We start from the raw sequence: 23424 nt of genomic DNA on the forward strand, positions 1-23424 counted from the left end.
CCTGAAGTATATGGCAGTTTTAAAACAGTAAACACGCATACCAAAAATGTTTACATTTTGTAGATAGTAAGTACTAACCTTGGAAGTTCTGAATAATACAGTCATCAAAGTTATGATTGATTTCAATGCAATATTTTTTTACTATACTTATACTGTACACAACAGACTCTTTTCATTGAAAAACTTTAGGGGGTTTTAAAATTAAATGTTACACAGTTTGTGCGCACATGGCAAACCTAACAGGTGACTACAGTGAACCATACAGCACACAGAAATCACACTAAGTCCATAACTGGAAACTCCACAGCAGTAGAACATGAAGACTCCAAATAATGTGGCCCCATTTTGATACCAATGAATGACAGATGGAATCATGTTATACAACAGTGTTTCAAATTAGAAGCCCAAACAGTGAAGTAACATCTGTTTTTGAGGGAGAGCATAACTGTGGCTTCACTGATGATATCTGACACCTTATCTACCTGCTGTGCTGATCATACTCTCATGACGTCTTTGCTATGACCCCAAGTTTTGCAGGAAGTGAAGGTGGAATTATGAGCTGTAGAAGTAGTGCCACCTACACTCTCAGAGTGATTCTCTATATCACTGGAGTGGTGGAATATTTGTTACCTCCACTCTTAACTGCTACATAGGGACAGTAGCATCTAGGATGAAACTTTTACCTGTATCTGAAGAGGCAGAGGTGGGTACCCCCTAATATACGATATTGCTTAAAAGTATTTTGTAGAGGGAATAAATCAAGAAAAATTATTTAGGAGAAAATTTAACTGAAAGAATTTAATTACACAATCTTCATAATGTGTTCTTTATTTTCTTACACATTATGCAAGTCTAATCTCTGTATCAATAATAAAACACAAATGAACAAGTTACATAGGCTCAAATGTACAGGGTGTCCCACTCAACTCTTCCCGTTTTCAAGGAGCCAGGAGAGAAAAACAACAGTAGATATGACAGTGAAAAATCCACCTCACTGTAGGGCATCTCAAAGAATTTATACTCCCAGCCAGAAGTGCCAAGTACCATCGCCAGATTGCAGCGTGGTCACATGAAGTGAAAATGGTGACTCCACAGCAGTGCGTGCAAGCAGTAGTATGATTTGCAGGAACAAAATGGCCAATTACTGTGCGAAGAAATTATCGTCTTGTGTATGAATGTGATCCAGCTGATGTCAAAAAAATTAAGGACTCGTATAGGAAGTTTCTGGGAACAGGAAGTGTTCTGAAACATTCTGCTGACACACATTCACTTGACATTACGCTTCTTGATTTCTTCATGTGGGGATTCGTGAAGGACTTGCGCATGTGACCAAAGTGAACGCTATTCCTACATTGTGTATCACTAAGATTGCAACAGTAACAGAGGAAACATTACAAAGAACTTGGCAAGAAATTGATTATAGACTATATTCTTAGTGCTACAAATGGTTCACATATACAGATGTATTGATGATGAATAAATAAATTCTTTGATATGCTCCACAATGTGGTGCAATTCTCATTTTCGTATCTACTGTAGTTTTTTTCCTTGGGTCTTGGAAATTGGGTAGGTTTCAGTGGGAAACCCTGTATGTTGGTGAAAGTAAACAGAAGAAAGAAATGATGAAGTCTTCACCCATGATGTTCTTGATTTAAAACTATTCTGCACAGCTTTTTGAATGTATTACTGCAGCACACCTGGATGGCATGCACTCCAGGAGTTTGGCTAATCACACCTGAGGAATTTGCTCCCATTGCTCACACAACCCTTTGTAGAAAACTGCCTTGTTGGTGCAGCTTTGTTGGCAAAAGGACTAGCTCACCCCAAAGATGTTTTATGGGGTTTAAGTGTGGACGCTCGGTTTCACCATTTAACCTCAACCTTGTGATGCTTGAAAACTATCCTTGCAGGGTCATAATTTTGCTTTGGATCTAGTCATGCTGGAGTTGCAAGGCATATTTAGTCTTCAGTGAGGTATCATATGATCTGTCACTGTTTCACCGCACTTCACACTATCCAGGTACTTGGTACTTTCTGTCATTCCTCTTGTCTTTCAACTGTAGAACACACTGTATCCTGTCGAAGGGGGAGGGATTAAACTTGCTTTCATCACTCCACAGAATTTTTGACCAGTCTTCAGTGATTCAACACACATTCTTCTTAAACTGTACTGTGGCATTCTTATTTTTCACACTTACCACAGGTTTTCAAGAAGGTTGCCTGCCATTAGTATCTATAGCTACTAAGTGACTTAACTGTTGAAACGTTCACCCTGTGTTTTACCCTTAGAGACCATCACATATTGCCCAGGCTGAGTTTTTGGAATTGGTCATTGCTTGCCTTCTTTTTCTTTTTTAGCCAAAAACATTGTCCATTGTTCTCAATCAGCTCAGTCTCAATCATCCCCTTGCTTCTCTAAGCTGTTGTGAGGTGCCATACACCTTCACAAGGAAAGACTGAGTTTGCCTCAACTGAGTGTTGTTAAGAAAGCTTGTCTGAAGTCTACTGAATATTATTAGTTTTGGGCATTGCTGTAAGTAAATAAAAATGTTAGAATCTGATCAGCTTTACATAAAGGAGTTAGATTATTTGCAGTTTCCCATTGTACTAAATATTTATGATCACCTTGAAAACATGGCTAAAGTACATGCTTACCTGCAATCAGTAATCAATATATTTAATCTTGATGAGGTTGATTGGTTGTTGGAAGCAAAGAGATAGAACTTGTAGGTAACCTCAGAAAGGTCAAGCAGTATACTGTCTGAACAACCAGTTTGTTTTGATTCTGGGTATAGATAAACATGCCTTCAAACCCAGTAGTTTAACTACACAGTACTTATGAGCAATATTGTATTTTGCATTATGTGCTGGACCTCAGGGTTTGATTCTTTCAGCAGGGATGGAACACTCAGAAATGGAGGCATTGATTCAACATCTGAGGCACTGCACTGCCCAGAATATGTGGTGGCCATAATATGCTGGGCCTATGGGCAAGAGTGTAATTTATAACATATTGACCCAAAAATTAGCTACAGTCTTTATCCTCAAAAATTTGGGGTGTGGCTTATTTCAACTACTTTCTCTTTTTACAAAGATCTGCTGAACAAAAATTAAGCTCATATGCAACAATACAACTAATACCTGTAGTCAAAACTAGCAACAAGGCATTTTATTATGCATCAACACAAACTTTTACCAATTATTTGCATCAAAATTGTTTAGATCTACCAGTATTGTTTCACTGGCTTATAATTCAGCAACAGTTGGATGCCAATATGAAAGCTTTATTTATAATGTTATTAATGATCATTTTGAGTAAAAAACATCATCAATCCAAGTAATTCGGCATAATAACAATGCAAACTTCAAACTTACAGTCGTGCATTATGCAAAAACCACAACCAACAGATAAGTTGGAAGAAATTATGGACTGGATGAATACAATGTGCAATATTGGATTGCTTCAGAAGAAAAAACTGAAGAAAGCAGCTCCAATGAGAAAATCATTCAGGGGACCGAAATATGGCAAATATGAAGTACTTTACCATAAAGTTCTTTCCTAAGTGCAAGATAAGAGGGAAGATGGGATGACTATCTCATGAGAAATTTTCAACATGAAGGCCTTGGAAATTGCAAAGGTCTTAAATGTGCCATGACAAGGATTTCATTCTAGTATTGATTTATGTGGAGAAATGGACTTGTTCTCCAAGAAAGAAGCAGATTTTGAGAAGAAGCTGGTGAACTTCCAGAGTTTTGGCATCCAGTCATAAGTGTCATTCATACCCTTTTCATCAAACTGGCAATGCTGATAAAACTGAAGTATTTTTTGACATGTCAAGCAGTATGGTAGTAGACATGAAGGGGGCAAAGTATCTCATTAAAAGGAATCAGGAGTGAAGAAAATATAATAACTATGGTGTTAGCTGTTGTAGCTGATTGGGGAAGTTTGAAAGAAGAAAGCTATGCCCAAATAAAACCTGCCTATGGGACAGATTCACTACCAAGAAGAGCTGTATGACAATGCAGCTGATGTCTGACAGGTTATCTACTGTTTGGAACTGCAGACCTGGGGCACTGCTTGCAAAGAGAGCCTAGCTGGTTTTGGATGCTTTTAAGGGACATCTAACTGTTTAAGTGAAAGATAAACTTGCTTCACAAAAAGACAGGCCTTATTGTAACACCTAGAGGAACGACTTCAAAACTGCAGGTGTGGTCATTTATTATTTTTAGACCAATACAGTACTCAGTTCTCACCAGAAATTGAGGCAATGAGCTCTGGCAGTTATAGTATGGAAGTGTAGCAGGCAGCAATTTGGAAATAGACCAGTTGCAAAGCATAGTTGGCTGCAGTGGAAGTCTCTGGTAGTAAATTGGGCCCTGACAAGGTTGCATCAGAGTTTTAACATCATTAAGCTGTCGTGGCCAGAGCTGACAGCAATGCCACACAACATGCTCTTGTCTGCCCACTACTTTGAACTCTCATATCTCCAAAGACATGTGGTGAGCTGATGTTCATTTCTGTGTATGGCGACACGTGAGGGCTGCTATGTTAGGATGGTCCTGGCTGCAAAAACTGGGTACAGTTTCTTTGCTCTAGAGCATCTCAGCTACAGTATTTACTTGAATCTAAGCTGCACCTGAAAAATTAGACTCAAACTCAAGGGAAAAAAATGTCCTGAATCTAAGCCGCTCCTGACAGTTGAGATTCGAAATTTAAGGTGACAGAAGTTTTAGACCACCTCTCCAAATTGAAACAAAGTTGGTCCACTGTAAGATGAAACACAATTGAGGTCGAATGGATGAAGTTATAGCTACAGTAGTTTAGTTGGAGTTGTAAGCTTAACAGTTACGCTTTTCCAAGTAGCCATTGCTATGTGCCAGGTGCTCTGTCTGTATTTATACTTGTACCCTTCCTTTTTCACATGCTTCGTCTGTTTTGACTTGATTGCTTATTTTGCTTTGATCTGATAAGTGCGGTTCTCTTTGTTATAAGTGTTTAAGTCACTAAGCTGAAAATGCATTACTGTACTGTGTCATGCAGTGTTTGCCACATTCTGATAATGAGTGTTTATGACCTGTCATCGCTTGTGGCATGGCTTGCTTTTGTGCATGCTACTGCTGCTTACAGAAAAGAAGAGGAAAAAAAAAAGAAGAGAGGGATTGTCTCATAAGCAAAACAATGGCAAGAGACTGCTGTTTGTTGTTACTTACACTGCTGCTTTCTTTGATAATGATCAACAAGAACCAAATAATAGACTGTATGATAGATGTTCTGAATGAGAGTTTAGCGAATATGTTTCTCCATTTGAAAATCTTTGCACACACTTCTTTAGTACATTACATTCTGCACAGAAATTAGAGTCATCTTAGATTTAAAAATCTAGTCAGTTGCCGAGATTTATTTCTGACTGTATCACTACTCATCATAAGAATAATGAGAATATAAGCATGACATGATATATATATTAAAAACAAAGATTCCAAGACTTACCAAGCGGGAAAGCGCCGGTAGATAGGCACAATGAATAAAAAAAAAACAAAACACACACACACACACACACACACACACACACACACACACACACACACACCCTTAAAACCCACTTCCTTTCATCTTTGCTTTTTCCTTCCCTCTTTCCTGACGAAGCAGCCGCCGGTTATATATATATATATATATATATATATATATATATATATATATTAAAAACAAAGATTCCAAGACACACACACACACAGAATTACGAGATTTCGCAACTGGCAGTTGCTTTGTCAGGAAAGAGGGAAGGAGAGGGAAAAATGAAAGGATGTGACATCTGCAGATGTCTGCTTGTGTCTGTGTATGTGCAAATGGATGTGTGTGTGTGTGTGCGCGCGAGTGTACACCTGTCCTTTTTTTCCCCTAAGGGAAGTCTTTCCGCTCCCGGGATTGGAATGACTCCTTACCCTCTCCCTTAAAACCCACATCCTTTCATTTTTCCCTCTCCTTCCCTCTTTCCTGACGAAGCAACTGCCAGTTGCGAAAGCTCGTAATTCTGTGTGTGTGTGTGTGTGTGTGTGTGTGTGTGTGTGTGTGTGTGTGTGTGTGTGTGTGTGTGTGTGTGTGTTTTGTTCATGTGCCTGTCTGCCGGCGCTTTCCCGCTTGGTAAGTCTTGGAATCTTTGTTTTTAATATATTTTTCCCATGTGGAAGTTTCTTTATATATATATATATATATATATATATATTAGGGAAGTTTCTTTCTATTTTATATATATATAAAATAGAAAGAAACTTCCACATGGGAAAAATATATTAAAAACAAAGATTCCAAGACTTACCAAGCGGGAAAGCGCCGGCAGACAGGCACATGAACAAAACACACAAACACAAACACAGAATTACGAGCTTTCGCAACTGGCAGTTGCTTCGTCAGGAAAGAGGGAAGGAGAGGGAAAAATGAAAGGATGTGGGTTTTAAGGGAGAGGGTAAGGAGTCATTCCAATCCCGGGAGCGGAAAGACTTCCCTTAGGGGAAAAAAAGGACAGGTGTATACTCGCACACACACACACACACACACACATACACACACATATATCCATTCGCACATACACAGACAAGCAGACATATTTAAAGGCAAAGAGTAAGGGCAGAGATGTCAGTCAAGGCGGAAGTACAGAGCCAAAGAAGTTGTTGAAAGACAGGTGAGGTATGAGCGGCGGCAACTTGAAATTAGCGGAGGTTGAGGCCTGGCGGATATCGAGAAGAGAGGATATATTGAAGGGCGAGTTCCCATCTCCGGAGTTCGGATAGGTTGGTGTTGGTGGGAAGTATCCAGATAACTCGGACAGTGTAACACTGTGCCAAGATGTGCTGGCCGTGCATCAAGGCATGTTTAGCCACAGGGTGATCCTCATTACCAACAAACACTGTCTGCCTGTGTCCATTCATGCGAATGGACAGTTTGTTGCTGGTCATTCCCACATAGAAAGCGTCACAGTGCAGGCAGGTCAGTTGGTAAATCACGTGGGTGCTTTCACATGTGGCTCTCCCTTTGATCGTGTACACCTTCCGGGTTACAGGACTGGAGTAGGTGGTGGTGGGAGGGTGCATAGGACAGGTTTTACACCGGGGGCGGTTGCAAGGGTAGGAGCCAGAAGGTAGGGAAGGTGGTTTGGGGATTTCATAGGGATGAACCAAGAGGTTACGAAGGTTAGGTGGACGGCGGAAAGAAACTCTTGGTGGAGTGGGGAGGATTTCATGAAGGATGGATCTCATTTCGGGGCAGGATTTTAGGAAGTCGTATCCCTGCTGGAGAGCCACATTCAAGGTCTGATCCAGTCCCGGGAAGTATTCTGTCACAAGTGGGGCACTTTTGGGGTTCTTCTGTGAGAGGTTCTGGGTTTGAGGGAATGAGGAAGTGGCTCTGGTTATCTGCTTCTGTACCAGGTTGGGAGGGTAGTTGCGGGATGCGAAAGCTGTTTTCAGGTTGTTGGTGTAATGGTCGAGGGATTCAGGACTGGAGCAGATTCATTTGCCACGAAGGCCTAGGCTGTAGGGAAGGGACCGTTTGATATGGAATGGGTGGCAGCTGTCATAATGGAGGTACTGTTGCTTGTTGGTGGGTTTGATGTGGACGGATGTGTGCAGCTGGCAATTGGACAGATGGAGGTCAACGTCTAGGAAAGTGGCATGGGATTTGGAGTAGGACCAGGTGAATCTGATGGAACCAAAGGAGTTGAGGTTGGAGAGGAAATTCTGGAGTTGTTCTTCACTGTGAGTCCAGATCATGAAGATATCATCAATAAATCTGTACCAAACTTTGGGTTGGCAGTCTTGGGTAACCAAGAAGGCTTCCTCTAAGCGACCCATAAATAGGTTGGCATACGAGGGGGCCATCCTGGTACCCATGGCTGTTCCCTTTAATTGTTGGTATGTCTGGCCTTCAAAAGTGAAGAAGTTGTGGGTCAGGATGAAGCTGGCTAAGGTGACGAGGAAAGAGGTTTTAGGTAGGGTGGCAGGTGATCGGCGTGAAAGGAAGTGCTCCATTGCAGCGAGGCCCTGGACGTGCGGGATATTCGTGTATAGGGAAGTGGCATCAATGGTTACAAGGATGGTTTCCGGGGGTAACAGACTGGGTACGGATTCCAGGCGTTCGAGAAAGTGGTTGGTGTCTTTGATGAAGGATGGGAGACTGCTTGTAATGTGTTGAAGGTGTTGATCTACGTATGCAGAGACACGTTATGTGGGGGCTTGGTTACCAGCTACAATGGGGTGGCCAGGATGTTTGGGTTTGTGAATTTTAGGAAGTAGGTAGAAGGTAGGAGTGCGAGGTGTCGGTGGGGTGAGGAGTTTGATGGAGTCAGGTGAAAGGTTTTGTAGGGGGCTTAAGGTTCTGAGGATTCCTTGAAGCTCTGCCTGGACATCAGGAATGGGATTACCTCGGCAAACTTTGTATGTAGAATTGTCTGAAAGCTGACGCAGTCCCTCAGTCACATACTCCCGACGATCAAGTACCATGGTCGTGGAACCCTTGTCAGCCGGAAGAATGATGATGGATCGGTCAGCTTTCAGATCACGGATAGCCTGGGATTCGGCTGTGGTGATGTTGGGAGTAGGATTAAGGTTTTTCAAGAAAGATTGAGAGGCAAGGCTGGAAGTGAGAAATTCCTGGAAGGTTTGGAGAGGGTGATTTTGAGGAAGAGGAGGTGGGTCCCGCTGTGATGGAGGACGGAACTGTTGCAGGCAGGGTTCAATTTGGATAGTGTCTTGGGGAGTTGGATCATTAGGATTGTTTTTCTTCGTGGCAAAGTGATATTTCCAGCAGAGACTACAAGTGTAGGACAGTAAATCCTTGACAAGGGCAGTTTGGTTGAACCTGGGAGTGGGGCTGAAGATGAGGCCTTTGGATAGGACAGAGGTTTCGGATTGGGAGAGGGGTTTGGAGGAAAGGTTAACTACTGAATTGGGGTGTTGTGGTTCCAGATTGTGTTGACTAGAATTTTGAGGTGTTGGGGGGAGTGGAGCTGGAAGTGGGAGATTGAGTAGATGGGAGAGACTGGGTCTGTGTGCAATGAGAGGAGGTTGAGGTTTGTTGGAAAGGTTGTGGAGGGTGAGTGAGTTGCCTTTCCGGAGGTGGGAAACCAGGAGATTGGATAGTTTTTTGAGGTGGAGGGTGGCATTTTGTTCTAATTTGCGGTTGGCATGTAGGAGGATGCTATGTACAGCCAGTGTGGATGTGGGAGAGGAAAGATTGAGGACTTTGATTTCGGATAGGAGTTGACGGGTGTGTTCATTGGCCGAGTCGATGTATAGGTGAAGGATTAGGTGGGTGAGGGCTATGGATTGTGCTGTTTGGAACTGGTATTAGGACTGATGGAAAGAAGGATTGCAGCCAGAGATGGGAACTTTAAGTGTGAGGCCTTTGGGAGTAATGCCAAATGTCAGACAAGCCTGAGTAAATAAAATATGGGAGCGTAATCTGGCTAGGGTGAAGGCATGTTTGCAGAGGGAATGTGAATAAAATTTGATGGGGTCGTTGTAGGGATGTTGTGAGGTTAACATGGTATTAGTAGGTGGAAAGGGTAATATGAGGTTAAAGTGAAAGTAAAGAGAGATTTATCTAGGGAGAGATAAAGGTGTGAAAAAAGTCGAAAAAGTGTTGGTTTGAGATGAGCTATGTTGATCATGTGCTGAACTTAGGTTGGTGAACAACAATGGGTGCAAAGGTTGGGTAGTTATGTTGTCTCCAGATCACGTTAAAGGGTGGGGAAATTCAAGATAATTTCGAAAAATTTTTTTTCGAAAAAACGGTCCCTTCCCTACAGCCTAGGCCTTCGTGGCAAACGAATCTGCTCCAGTCCTGAATCCCTCGACCATTACACCAACAACCTGAAAACAGCTTTCGCATCCCGCAACTACCTTCCCAACCTGGTACAGAAGCAGATAACCAGAGCCACTTCCTCATTCCCTCAAACCCAGAACCTCTCACAGAAGAACCCCAAAAGTGCCCCACTTGTGACAGAATACTTCCCGGGACTGGATCAGACCTTGAATGTGGCTCTCCAGCAGGGATACGACTTCCTAAAATCCTGCCCCGAAATGAGATCCATCCTTCATGAAATCCTCCCCACTCCACCAAGAGTTTCTTTCCGCCGTCCACCTAACCTTCGTAACCTCTTGGTTCATCCCTATGAAATCCCCAAACCACCTTCCCTACCTTCTGGCTCCTACCCTTGCAACCGCCCCCGGTGCAAAACCTGTCCTATGCACCCTCCCACCACCACCTACTCCAGTCCTGTAACCCAGAAGGTGTACACGATCAAAGGGAGAGCCACATGTGAAAGCACCCACGTGATTTACCAACTGACCTGCCTGCACTGTGACTCTTTCTATGTGGGAATGACCAGCAACAAACTGTCCATTCGCATGAATGGACACAGGCAGACAGTGTTTGTTGGTAATGAGGATCACCCTGTGGCTAAACATGCCTTGATGCATGGCCAGCACATCTTGGCACAGTGTTACACTGTCCAAGTTATCTGGATACTTCCCACCAACACCAACCTATCCGAACTCCGGAGATGGGAACTCGCCCTTCAGTATATCCTCTCTTCTCGATATCCGCCAGGCCTCAACCTCCGCTAATTTAAAGTTGCCGCCGCTCATACCTCACCTGTCTTTCAACAACTTCTTTGCCTCTGTACTTCCGCCTCGACTGACATCTCTGCCCTTACTCTTTGCCTTTAAATATGTCTGCTTGTGTCTGTGTATGTGCGGATGGATATGTGTGTGTGTGTGTGTGTGTGTGTGTGTGTGTGTGTGTGTGTGTGTGTGTGTGTGTGTGCGCCAGTATACACCTGTCCTTTTTTTCCCCTAAGGGAAGTCTTTCCGCTCCCGGGATTGGAATGACTCCTTACCCTCTCCCTTAAAACCCACATCCTTTCGTTTTTCCCTCTCCTTCCCTCTTTCCTGACGAAGCAACTGCCAGTTGCGAAAGCTCATAATTCTGTGTGTGTGTGTTTATATATATAATGTTTACATTCTTCCAGGTTTTCTTTTAATTTATCTATTGATGCGGAGGTTTTGGCACCAGTATTTTTCTTTGTACCTGAAAAGCATGCCTGTGTAGCGCTACATGTATTCGATGGCAGAAGTTAGTTGTGGCAGCACCTACCAACATTTTTCAGAACTTCTGCTTACTTTGCACTTTATTCTAAGCCTCAGGCAGTTTTTTGGATCACAAAGACCGGAAAAAAAGTGTGGCTTCAATTCGAGTAAATACGGTATGCTATAGCTCTGGGCAGGGATAGATCTATATGAAATGAGCTAAGGCAGCTTGTCAGAGTAGGGGGGTATGAAAGCCGAAAAAGCTGTCACCATATGCAGTTTAGTTTATAATGACTTGCAGCCAAGTTAATTTTGAGTCAAATAAAAGGCCCAGAAATTACACAGTGTCCTTGAAGTATAAGATATTGTCCGCATTGTGAGCTCTGGTTGCTAAGACTTTGACGAGCTTGGTTAAAATTGATGCACATTGTCTTCTATGGTGAACCTAAAGCCAGTTTTGTTTACACAAGCTTCCTGTCTCATGTTGGTCAGCTGTAGTAGCCTCATTGTCACTGTAAGATCAAAGGAAGAGTAGAAGATTGCAAAGTCATCCTCAAACAAAGAACATTTAACAGGCCTCCTAGCTGGAGGAGATGCCATAGATAGTTATTGCAAACAATGTTGTACCAAGTACACTGCCTTTGGAGGTCCCTTCTGAATATAGCAATCGGACAAGGCATCACCAATGCAATATCAAAAGCACTGGTACTCAAGGACAGAGTGGATAATAAGCAGCAGACATCCACAAAAGAACACCAACCAGATGGTTTCAGCAGCAGAATTAAGTCATCAATGGCAGAACAGTAGTGTTCAAAACTGCACTGAGAGATATGCACTTGAAATATGAGAGTCAGAGAAGGCAGCAGTAGATCAAGGCATCTGAGACTTTTATCCAGACAAGTGGTAGGGGCTAAACACTGATAACTGTTAGGGCCAGTATGATCTTTTCCTGGTTTCAGTGATGGGATGAATATTGCTTCCTTGTAAGTTGTGGTGTACTGTCCATCATACCAGATCTTATAAACAAGATGGGAGCTTTCCTTTGGCTCCATGGCACAGAAGACTGAGCATAGCATTAGGAATCTTATTCAGTCCTGGAACAGAGTCACCAGCCACGGACAGAGCATATTCATATTTCCACATGGAGTATGGGAAGATTATAGACCAGCTCATTACTAAAGAAGAAGCAGAGTTATCTCCACAGCCCTACAGAACACAGTTTGTGTGGAAGACTCGACAGTAAAAAATGTTCAGCAACACCCTGATTCGTATTTTTAAGTGCGTCCTTCAGGATCCCATTTCTCAACAAGGCCATAAGGGGAAGTGCATTGTTTTTGCCTGATATCTGTGCTGTGTCCCAAACTTGTGCAGTGGAAGTCACAAATTCCTTTCAGGAGTTTCTCTTGCTGTATTTTGCCTTGCTTGTACACTCACAGATCTGAACGTACCAAGTTTTCTGTAGTTGGATTGTGTTTGACTTGCCACAAAGCTACAAGCCTGGCTCCAACTGCTGATACCTGTCATTCCACCAAGGGATAGGTCTGTGGTAGTTGCTACAGTGAGAAACGTAATCTGCAACAGCTCATTGGATCTCTCAGGTGATATGGTCCACCATAGTAAAGATCTGTTCAGAGATGTCCTGCAGACTGTATCTCAAACAACTTCCCCTGTTAACCATCCATTTTTTGCAGTCTCCTGTCGAGCCATATCTGAGCCAGCTCACGAATCCAAAATGGAAAGTAGTCACTGGAATGCAAATCTGTGGCCACATCTCATTTAAGTGAGTGGAGCAAAAATGAAAGTCAGTGGCTGAAGAGGACCCTGCACCTTTGGAAAAGTGTGTCATTTGAAGCACATATCCTCTGAATTGACGGGATGCTTGATAATTCGACTCCTGGAGCAAGTGGTAGTCAAGCTCCATGGTACATTGTGTACATTGAAGTCCCAGAAGAGTTCTGTCAGTGTATCTGCATCCAGTGTAACATGAGGTGGAAGGTATTCAGAACACACTGTGATGTTAACTGGTGTCAGAAATTCCACTGTGGGTGCCAATATGTCCATGGTATGGGAGACAGGTCAGGAGTAACAGCTGTCACCTACAAAAATAGCCGCACCATCCTTAGGCCTGTCCCAGAAACATCATTTATCTGTAGTGGTGGTAGCTCCTTAGTGCATGTGCATCAGTGACTTTAAAATGAGTTTTTTGCAAACAGATACAGAAAGGTGTCACATGGCCCAGGAGCTGCAGTTCCTCCAAAAGCCATCAGTTTAGTTAAGCTCCACTGGAACACAACAGTACCTGTGGGCACTATCAATCAGTGATGGTTGTCCTTGTCCTCCTCTCTCAGCAGTGATAATTTACCTGAGAGGTCATGGGGACTTTAGACAGCACCCAGCTCTCTGGTTCCTCCATGTGGATGTCAATAGCTTTGACAGTAAAACCACCATCGGAAAGGGAGAGTGCTCACCAATCCAAAGTTTTAGCTGCCACTTTCTTCAACTTCGAAATACTTTTTGTGTGCCCTTCTCTTAACTTACAGGAGGAACTACCTGTGTAGGATGAAGAGAGTGGCTTAGTGGTCTTCTGATGGTGTGAAGCAGTATGTGGCTGAGGTTCCAAGTCTTATCAGTAACTTTTGAAAGATTTCAGTTCAAGTGCAGCTTTTCCCACAGAAGTACACTGTATTCCTGCAGTAATCTGTGGTCCAGATTTACTGGCAGCATTACACTTAGAAACTGGCTTAAGGCCTGAAGCAAAAAGAAGCGGCAAATATTGAGGGCTGCGTAGCTTTTTAAGCTTTTTAGCTTCACCATAGGTATGCCTCTTGTAACTTCAGACTCCTCAATTTCCCTTTCGTCTTTATAAACCCCCACCTTCCTGCTCCATACTGTGTGATCCCAAGAGCAGGTTATAAATTTCAAAGGAAGTGTGCAAGAATCTCCCAATTCGCAAGCTGAGGCTCCACAATTCCCATATGTTGCCCCTCCTGTTACTTGTCATAGTGGCCTGACCAAATCTTTGCCATCTCTCCCTACAGCTTACCCCAATTTTCTTCAGGATTTATGACACCTTCCACCATTTTATATTGTGAAATGCTCTCTCCAGGTTGTCAAATCTTGTGAAGGTGTCTTGATTTCTCTTTAGTCTTGCTTCCATAATCAAATGCAAGCTGGCCAACAGATGGCCTGAACAGCAACATAAGTGATGGTGGATGAGAATCATGTATAATGTGAGCTGTAGTTAGAGAGGGTGTCAGATCATCCCTAGCCAGACTGATAAACATGACTTTTAGCACGATGGCTCTCCATACACATTACTACACATTTGAGACATTTCTTGCACCCATCATTTGGTGAGGATCTCATGCTGAGACACCACATTCATTGAGCTTGGCCTCTCAGGTTGCCAGACTGCACTCTGTGTGATTATTAGTTGTAGGATTACCTGAAGCCTGAAGTCTACCATGATCATCCAGCCTCATTAGCAAAACGTAAATTCCATATTTCTAGATTTCCAGAAAGCATTTGACACAGTTCCCCACAGTAGGTCTTTAATGAACATACAGAAAGAGTTCACATATATGTGAATGGCTCAAAGACATCTTAACTAATAGAATCCAATACGTTGGCCATGACAGCAAATGTTAATCAGACAAGGGTATCATCGTAAATGCCCCAGGACAGTGTGAAAGGACTGCTGTTTTTCTTTATTCACATAAATGATTTAGCAGATGGGGTGCTGATGATGTGTACATTAAGGTGTCAAAGTTGATTTCTTGTAGGGAGGTACAAGATGACTTAGACAAAAATTCTTATTGGTGTGATGAATGTCAGCTAGCTCTAAATGTGGAAAAGTCCAAGTTTATGCAAATTAATAGAAAGAACAAAACTGCAATGTTCTGTTACAGCATTACTTGTGTACTGCTCCACACAGTCAAGCCTTTTAAATATCTGGTTGTAAGTTGCAAATCAATATGAAATGGAATGAACTTGTGAGAACTGTTGTAGGGAAGGTGAATGATAGGCTTTGGTTTATTGGGAGAATTTTAGGAAAGACTGGTTCTTCTGTAAAGGAGACCATATGTAGGACACTGATGCAAACTATTCTCAAGTATTCCTTGAGTTTGTACTGCTCGAGTGTTTGGGATCTGTACCAGGTCAGATTTCTTTGTTTTGATTTAGGGTGAAAAAAAAAAAACTGGAGTTAAATATTAAAAACAAAGATTCCAAGACTTACCACGCGGGAAAGTGCCGGTAGACAGGCACAATATTGTGCCTTTTGTATTGTGTGTCTATCGGCACTTTCCCGCGTGGTAAGTCTTGGAATCTTTGTTTGTAATATATTTTTCCCATGTGGAAGTTTCTTTCTATTTTAAAAACTGGAGTTATACGCACCTAAGTCTAAGCTATAGAACATGAAGACACAGATGAGTTAAAAGACAACTATATGTCAGTCCCAAGTGACATGAGAGAAGACAGCTAAGAACAAGGGCATGGAGAAAGAGCCAAAAAAGACACCATACAGAATCAGAGGTGAGTCTGAGCATAAGACAGAACTGAAATGGATGTGTTGCCAGATGTATTCTGTAGTCTGATACAGAGCAAAGCGCTTAAATGTCAATGAGCAGTGTGCCAGAAGTCAATACCGAAAGACACTGATGTCAATGATGGAGGCACACGGTCAGTCTGAGAAGCACCAGTGTATACAAAGGTACTATCGTGAAGTTCCATGTGAAGGTTGTGATACTGAAAGCAATAGAGAAAGGCTGGAGTAATGTCCTTAAGAAGGGAATGAAGGCCAAGGTTAACATGGGGGTGAAGGGTTCACACTCACTGGGAAAGTTGCAGATAGTGTGAAGTTAAGCCTCTGGAGCAAGTGCCAAAAGTGGACTCCAGGAGGTAACAGAAGAGGGACGTGCCCCACACTGGCAATCAAAGGAATCACCAAAGGAGGAGGCATAGGATGGGTGGCCATGCATAGCAGACAAACAGCATGCATACCTGCTGAGGAGAAAGTCACAGTGGTAGGACAGTGGTAGTTCAGCAGCTTCAGCATATGGACTCTCAACTGGGCTAGTGTGAAAAGTGCCAGTGGCCAAATGGATGCCACAATGGTGGATAGTGTTGAGACAGCACAAGAGGGACAGATGTGCAGATGCATAAACAAAGCACCCATAGTTGAGTTTCAAATGGAAAAAGGATCAGTACAAATGGAGGAGGGTGGTTAGATCGGTGCCTCAGGAATTACAATTGAGAACACACAGGACACTGAGGAACCACATACAGTGGGCTGCCAGGTAAAACATGGGAGGACCAAGAGTGTTTCCTATCGAGCATGAACCCCAAGAATTTTGTAGTTTCAATGAAAGGAAGGGCAACAGGCCCAAGATGTAAAGATGGTGGGAGAAACCAATTGTGTGGCCAGAAATTCATACAGATGGTTTTGTTAGTGGAAAAATGAAAGTAATTGTAGATGTTCCAGGAGCGAACACGATCAAGACATAGTTGAAGGTGCAACTCAGTGAGAAAGGTCTGTGGAGAACTGCAATAGGTGGTAAAATCATCAACAAAAAGGGAACTGGAATGCCCTACAGGAGACAGGACATTATAGTGTTAATGGCAGTAGCAAAGAGGATGATGCTCTGGATGGAACCCTGAGGCACAACCTTTTCCTGGATCAAGGTGTCCAACAAGGCAGGACAGACACACACCTTGAAAACATGGTTTTTTTTAAATTCCTGAAGGAAACAGGGCAGGCGACCATGGGATCTTCATGTTCAAAGAGTATGGAGGATACCAGTTCTCAAGCAGGTATTATAGCCCTTGTCCAAATCAAAGAACATGGCCACAGTCTGGGATTTCCATAGAGAAACATTCACGACATGGGTTGACATAGTAACAAGACGGTCAACTGCAGAACACCACACTTGAAATCTGCACTGTGCGTTCATTAGTAAATTTTGTGACTAGCCAAGATACCAGTCAGGCATGAATCAAACATTCCATCACCTTGCAAACACAGCTGGTGAGAGAGATGGGATGGTAGCTAGAAGGAAGGCTTGCCCCTTACCGGGTTTAGGTATGGGTATGATGGTGGCTTCCCGCCAAAGTCCGGGAAATGTGCCCTCTGTCCAGATGTGGTTGTACATGTAAAGCAGGATGTGCTTTCTGCAAGAGAAACGTGCTGCAACATCTGAATGTTGACAGCATGAGGCCCTGGGGCAGAGGATCAGGATGAACTGAGAGCATGATCTAGCTCCCTCATAGTAAAGGCTACATTATAGCACTCATGGTTCTGAGAAGAGAACAGTACCCCCACAAGCCGCCTCAACTCATTTCCAATGGAGGAAGACAGAGTGATAGTGGGAATAGCTCAAAATGTCCGCAAAATGATGGCCCAAGGTGTTGGAAATAGCAATAGGGTGCACAATAACATCATCCGCTACTGACAGGCCAGAAAGTGGCGTATGGATCTTGGTCCCAGAGAACTGCCTGAAGTTGGTCCTCACAACAAAGGAAGGAGTGGGACAGTTAAAAGAACTGGTGAATGAAATCTAGCAAGCTCTTTCACTATCTCGAAGAACGTGACGACACTTTGCACACATCAGTTTATAATGAATGCAGTTTGTCATTGTAAGATAACTGCTACAAATGCGGAGAGCATGTCTCCATGTGTGAATTGCATCATGGCATGCCTCAGTCAATCAAGGGACTAGGACACAGCGTCGTAAAGAGGAAGTGTGAGGAATGGAACATTCTGCCGCAGTAAGGATAGCATTTGTGTGAGATATTACACCTGGTCATCACAGCTGGTGAAATCATGTCCTTTGGAGGTTGTCAGGGAGAACTGAAGCTGCTAGTCAGCATTAGTAAGCTGCCGTTTGTGTGTGCACGCAGGTGGGGTGAAAGTCAGCAAATGGATGGCACACAGGAAATGGTAGCTAGAGTAGGCATCAGAAAGAATGGGCCACTCGAGCTGATGGGCAAGCTGGGCAGTGCAGAAGGGTAGGTCCAAATAGGAATAGGTGTGTGACAAGTCACAAAGGAAAGTAGGTGCTTCAGTGCTAAGGCAGAAGAGGTTAAGTTGATTAAGATCAGCCAAGAGAATACTTCTTTAACAGGTTCTGGGAGAACCCCAAAGGGGATGATGCACATTAAAGTCACTGACTATTAGAAATGGGGGAGCTGAAGAAAGTCTGCCCTGGTGGCATCAAATGACAGAGGGACATAAATGATACAGAAGGATGTCAGATGGGGGAGGAAAAGGTGACCTGCAACAGCTTGAAGATGGGTAGTCAGTGAGACGAGCTAACTATGAACGTCATCTCATATGAGTAGTATGACTCCCTCACAAGATGGAATGGCGACCTCAGGGAGAAGCTCTAAACAAACTGGGAAGCAATGTGAAAGCTCAAAGCGGTCATGAGTGTGCAGTTGCATTTTCCAAAGGCAGAGCACAAGGGGATGCGACACTGTGATACTAAAAGCAGCCGTAAATCCTGTTTGTGGGACTGAAGGCTGTGAAGGTTGGTTGGGTGTGGGATTGAAGGGACCAGACTGCTAAGGTCATCGGTCCCTTGTTCCACGATAAAAATCATACGAAATAAAACCTGTCAGTCGTTAAAAACGGAGAACTGAGACCAGGGACGACACAATACAAAAAAGACAGACAAAGACCAGACAAACGGAACTAAAATCAGGTGGTGGTGAAGGTGGTTGGCCGACCATGAAAATAAGGAAAAGCCAACCACCAAATGACATTAAAACCCACAGTTTAAAACCACAGGCCAAAGGCCCAAGTCAATACAGGAAATAAAGGGACAAACACTCAAATCATACGATAAAAACCCCCTGCCCGAATAAAACTCAACACGAGGTCCGCCATAGCAACGTCATCACATAAAAGGGCAGGGAGGGTATCAGGCAGTGCAAACGTCTGCCTGAGTCCTGTTAAAAGCAGGCAGTCCACCAAAATGTGGACCACCGTCAGAGCTGCCCCGCAGCGACATAGCGGTGGGTCCTCCCGGCGCAACAAATGGCCGTGCGTCAGCCACATGTGGCCAACGCACAGCCGGCAGAGGATGACAGAGTCCTTCCGAGAGGCCCGCATGGAGGAGCGCCACACACCGGTCATCTCCTTCACCGCCCGAAGTTTGTTGGGCGTGGGCAGGGTGCGCCACTCGTCACCCCAGGCACCAAGCACTTTCTGGCGCAAAAGCGACAGGAGATCACACTCCATAAGGCCGAGTTCCAGAGCCGGTGAACTCACTGCCTGTTTAGCCAGCGTGTCAACCCGCTCATTGCCCGGGATGCCGACATGACCTGGGGTCCAAACAAAGATCACGGAGCGTCCGCAACAGGCAAGAGCATGGAGCGACTCGTGGATGGCCATCACCAGACGGGAACGAGGAAAGCACTGGTCAAGAGCTCGTAAACCACTCAAGGAGTCACTACAGATGACAAAGGACTCACCTGAGCGGGAGCGGATATACTCTAGGGCGCGATAGATGGCAACCAACTCGGCAGTGTATACACTGTTCCCGGGTGCCAGCGACCATTGCTCACAATGATCCTCTAGAGTAAGAGCGTAACCAGTGCGACCAGAGACCATCAAACCGTCGGTATAGGCCACGGCAGATCCGGGAAACTCGGCAAGGAGAGAAACAAAGCGGCGGCGGAGGGCCAGAGGAGGGACCGAGTCTTTCGGACCCTGTGCCAAATCCAGCCGAATGCATGGTCGGTGCACACACCAAGGGGGCAGACGGAGATTGGCCCAGAAAACAGGCGGGAGAGGAAAAAACTCAATCCCACACAGTAGAGCCCGGATGCGAACCGCGATCGTACACCCTGACCGGGGCCGCCTGTCTGGAAGATGGACGATCGAGTGCGGGAACAGGAGACGGTAGTTGGGATGCCCTGGCAAGCTACAAACGTGGGTAGCATAGCGGCCAGAAGTCGGTCGCGCCGGATCCGCAATGGAGGAACACCAGCCTCCACATGTAAGCTGTCAACAGGGCTTGTCCGAAATGCTCCTGTGGCGAGTCGGATCCCGCAGTGATGGATGGGATCCAGCAATTGCAACGCTGATGGCGATGCCGAACCATAAGCCACACACCCATAATCAAGGCGGGACTGGATCAGCGCTTGATACAGCCGGAGAAGGGTGGACCGATCGGCACCCCATCCGGTGTGGCTAAGGCAACGGAGAGCGTTTAAATGCCGCCAGCATGTTTGTTTAAGCTGCCTAATATGAGGCAGCCAAGTCAACCGGGCATCAAATATCAGTCCCAAGAACCGATGCGTCTCTACCACAGCAAGAGGTTCACCGTCAAGGTAAAGGCGTGGCTCAGGGTGAACCGTGCGACGCCGGCAGAAATGCAAAACGCAGGTCTTAGCGGCCGAAAACTGGAAGCCGTGCGCTACAGCCCACGACTGCGCCTTGCGGATAGCGCCCTGCAGCTGGCGCTCAGCAGCTGCAATGCCAGCGGAGCTGTAGTAGAGGCAGAAGTCGTCTGCATACAACGAAGCTGCGACGGACGATCCAACCGCCTCAGCGAGCCCATTGATCGCAATTAAAAACAGGGAGACACTGAGGACAGACCCCTGTGGGACCCCGTTCTCCTGGACCCGGGAGGAACTATGGGACGCAGCAACTTGCAGGCGGAAGGAACGAGACGACAGAAAATTCTGAATAAAAATCGGGAGCGGGCCCCTAAGACCTCACCCATGAAGTGTGGCCAGGTTGTGATATCGCCAAGTCGTATCGTACGCCTTCCGCATGTCGAAAAAGACGGCAACCAGATGTTGGCGGCGTGCAAAGGCTGTACGGACGGCAGACTCTAGGAAGACCAGATTATCGACGGCAGAGCGGCCTTTACGGAACCCACCCTGAGACGGAGCCAGAAGGCCTCGAGACTCGAGGAGCCAACTCAACCTCCGGCTCACCATATGTTCTAGCAACTTACAACGAACGTTGGTGAGGCTTATGGGGCGGTAGCCGTCCACCTCCAGCGGGTTCTTGCCAGGTTTCAACACGGGGAGGACGATGCTTTCTCGCCATTGAGACGGGAACACACCCTCAACCCAGATGCGGTTGAAAACATCTAGGAGGCGTCGCTGGCAATTCACAGAGAGGTGTTTCAGCATCTGGCTGTAGATGCGGTCTGGCCCAGGAGCCGTATCAGGGCAAGCAGATAGTGCACTCTGGAATTCCCAGTCGCTGAAAGGAGCATTGTACGACTCCACGTGGCGCGTGTGAAAGGAAAGCCTCCAACTTTCCAACCGCTCATTCTGGGAGCGGAAGGCCAGTGGGTAATTCGTAGATGTGGAACACTGAGCAAAATGCGCTGCTAACCGGTCCGCAATCGTGTCGGAGTCAGTACACACCACTCCATTCAGCGAAAGCCCAGGGACAGAGACAGGCGGCCGATAGCCATGGAGTCGCCTAATCTTAGCCCAAACCTGTGATGCAGAGGTACGGACGCCAATGGTGGAAACATACCGTTCCCAGCACTCCTGCTTCCGTTGGCGAATAAGGCGTCGGGCACGGGCACGGAGCTGTTTCAAAACGATGAGGTTCTCCAAGGACGAGTGCCGCTTATGGCGTTGAAGAGCCCGCCGGCGATCTCTAATCGCCTCTGCGATCTCGGGCGCCCACCAAGGCACAGTCCTCCGCCGAGGGGACCCGGATGAACAGGGAATCGCAGATGCCGCCGCAGAAACGATGCCAGTGGTGACCGACTGAACCACTGCATCAATGGTGTCAGGGGAAGGAGGTGCGATAGTGGCGAGAGAGGAGAACAAGCCCCAATCAGCCTTATTCAGAGCCCATCTGGAGGGGCGTTCAGAAGAGTGACGCTGTGGTAGTGACAGAAAGATGGGGAAATGGTCACTACCACATAAGTCGTCATGGACACTCCAGTGGATGGATGGTGAAAGTCCGGGGCTGCAGATAGAAAGGTCGATGGCCGAAAATGTGCCATGGACTACGCTGAAATGTGTCGGCTCTCCCGTGTTTAAGAGGCAGAGGTCAAGCTGCAAGAGAAGAGTCTCGACATCTCTACCCCGGCCAGTAATCGCTGCGCTACCCCACAGGGGGTTATGGGCGTTAAAGTCGCCCAGTAACACAAAAGGAGGAGGCAGTTGTGCTACCAATGCAGCCAACACATGACACGAGACATCACTATCTGGCGGAAGATACAAACTGCAGACAGTAACAGGCTGAGGCGTCCACATCCTTACAGCGACAGCCTCTAAAGGTGTGTGAAGAGGTACACATTCGCTGTAGACAGAGTTAAGGATGTAGACGCAGACTCCACCAGATACCCTCTCATAAGCTGCCCGGTTCTTGTAATAACCCCGATACCCACGTAGGGCAGGGGTCCGCATTGCCGGAAACCAAGTTTCCTGTAGGGCAATGCAGAGGGAAGGGCGACTGCTGATGAGTTGGCGAAGCTCAGCAAGGTGGTGGAAAAAAGCGCTGCAGTTCCACTGGAGTATCGCTTTGTCCATGTCCGAAAAAGGCGTGAAGGGGCCGAGGAGGCAGATCACGCCACTGGGTCACCTGCTGGTGTCTGAGGGTCCGGCGAGATCCAGGTCCTCAGCGGACGCCCGGATCTCCACCTTATCCTCGGACGCAGAGCCTGTAGGGAGCAGTGGGGTGGATGCCACCGCGTGTTCCTTGGCCTTAGAGGTCTTCTTCTTCGTCTTGTCTCTCTGGTCCTTGGGTTTCATTGGCTGGGAGGGCTCCAGCGAGTCAGTCTCCGGGACGGAGGAGGAGCGGGAAGCTCTGCGACCAGCCGCTGGTCTGCTTTTCTTCCATTGGCTGACGTCACCCTTCCCACAGGCGGAAACCTGGGAAGGAAGGGACCCAAGGGACCCTTTCCGTGCTATTCGAGCCGGGGAAGTTTGAGGCTTCCCCACCTTAGAAGTGGGGACTGATGTCCCCGATGGTTGGGGGGTTGCTGCTCCTGAGGCAGGTAGTGCAGGAGCAGCAGGGAGTGAAGTGCCCCCCACCATCAAGGGGGCAGGTGTAGCATTCCGGCTCTGAGAGGTGGCAGTCTGAGGGAGAGCTAATGGGGCCATAACAGTAGTAGCCGCGGCGTAAGAGGCAGTCATTCGAACAGGATGGAGGCGTTCGAACTTCTGCCTGGCCTCAGTGTATGTCAGGCGGTCCAGGGTCTTATACTCCATGATTTTGCGCTCTTTCTGGAAGATCCTGCAGTCCAGCGAGCAAGTCGAGTGGTGCTCTCCGCAGTTTACACAGATGGGAGGCGGAGCACATGGAGTATTGGGATGTGATGGGCGTCCACAATCTCGACATATGCCCGAACTTCCAGC

At 45.8% G+C, this 23424-nt stretch overlaps 1 protein-coding gene across 1 annotated transcript in view; it reads right to left on the reverse strand.

The window, feature by feature from the left end:
* Nucleotides 1-23424, reverse strand: part of LOC126291600 (ankyrin repeat and SOCS box protein 3-like) — a 291789-nt gene that overhangs the window by 106684 nt on the left and 161681 nt on the right. The gene's annotated exons all lie outside the window — the stretch shown is intronic.

Source organism: Schistocerca gregaria, chromosome 9 (genome assembly GCF_023897955.1).
Source record: "Schistocerca gregaria isolate iqSchGreg1 chromosome 9, iqSchGreg1.2, whole genome shotgun sequence".
In the NCBI taxonomy this organism is placed as follows: Eukaryota; Metazoa; Arthropoda; class Insecta; order Orthoptera; family Acrididae; genus Schistocerca; species Schistocerca gregaria.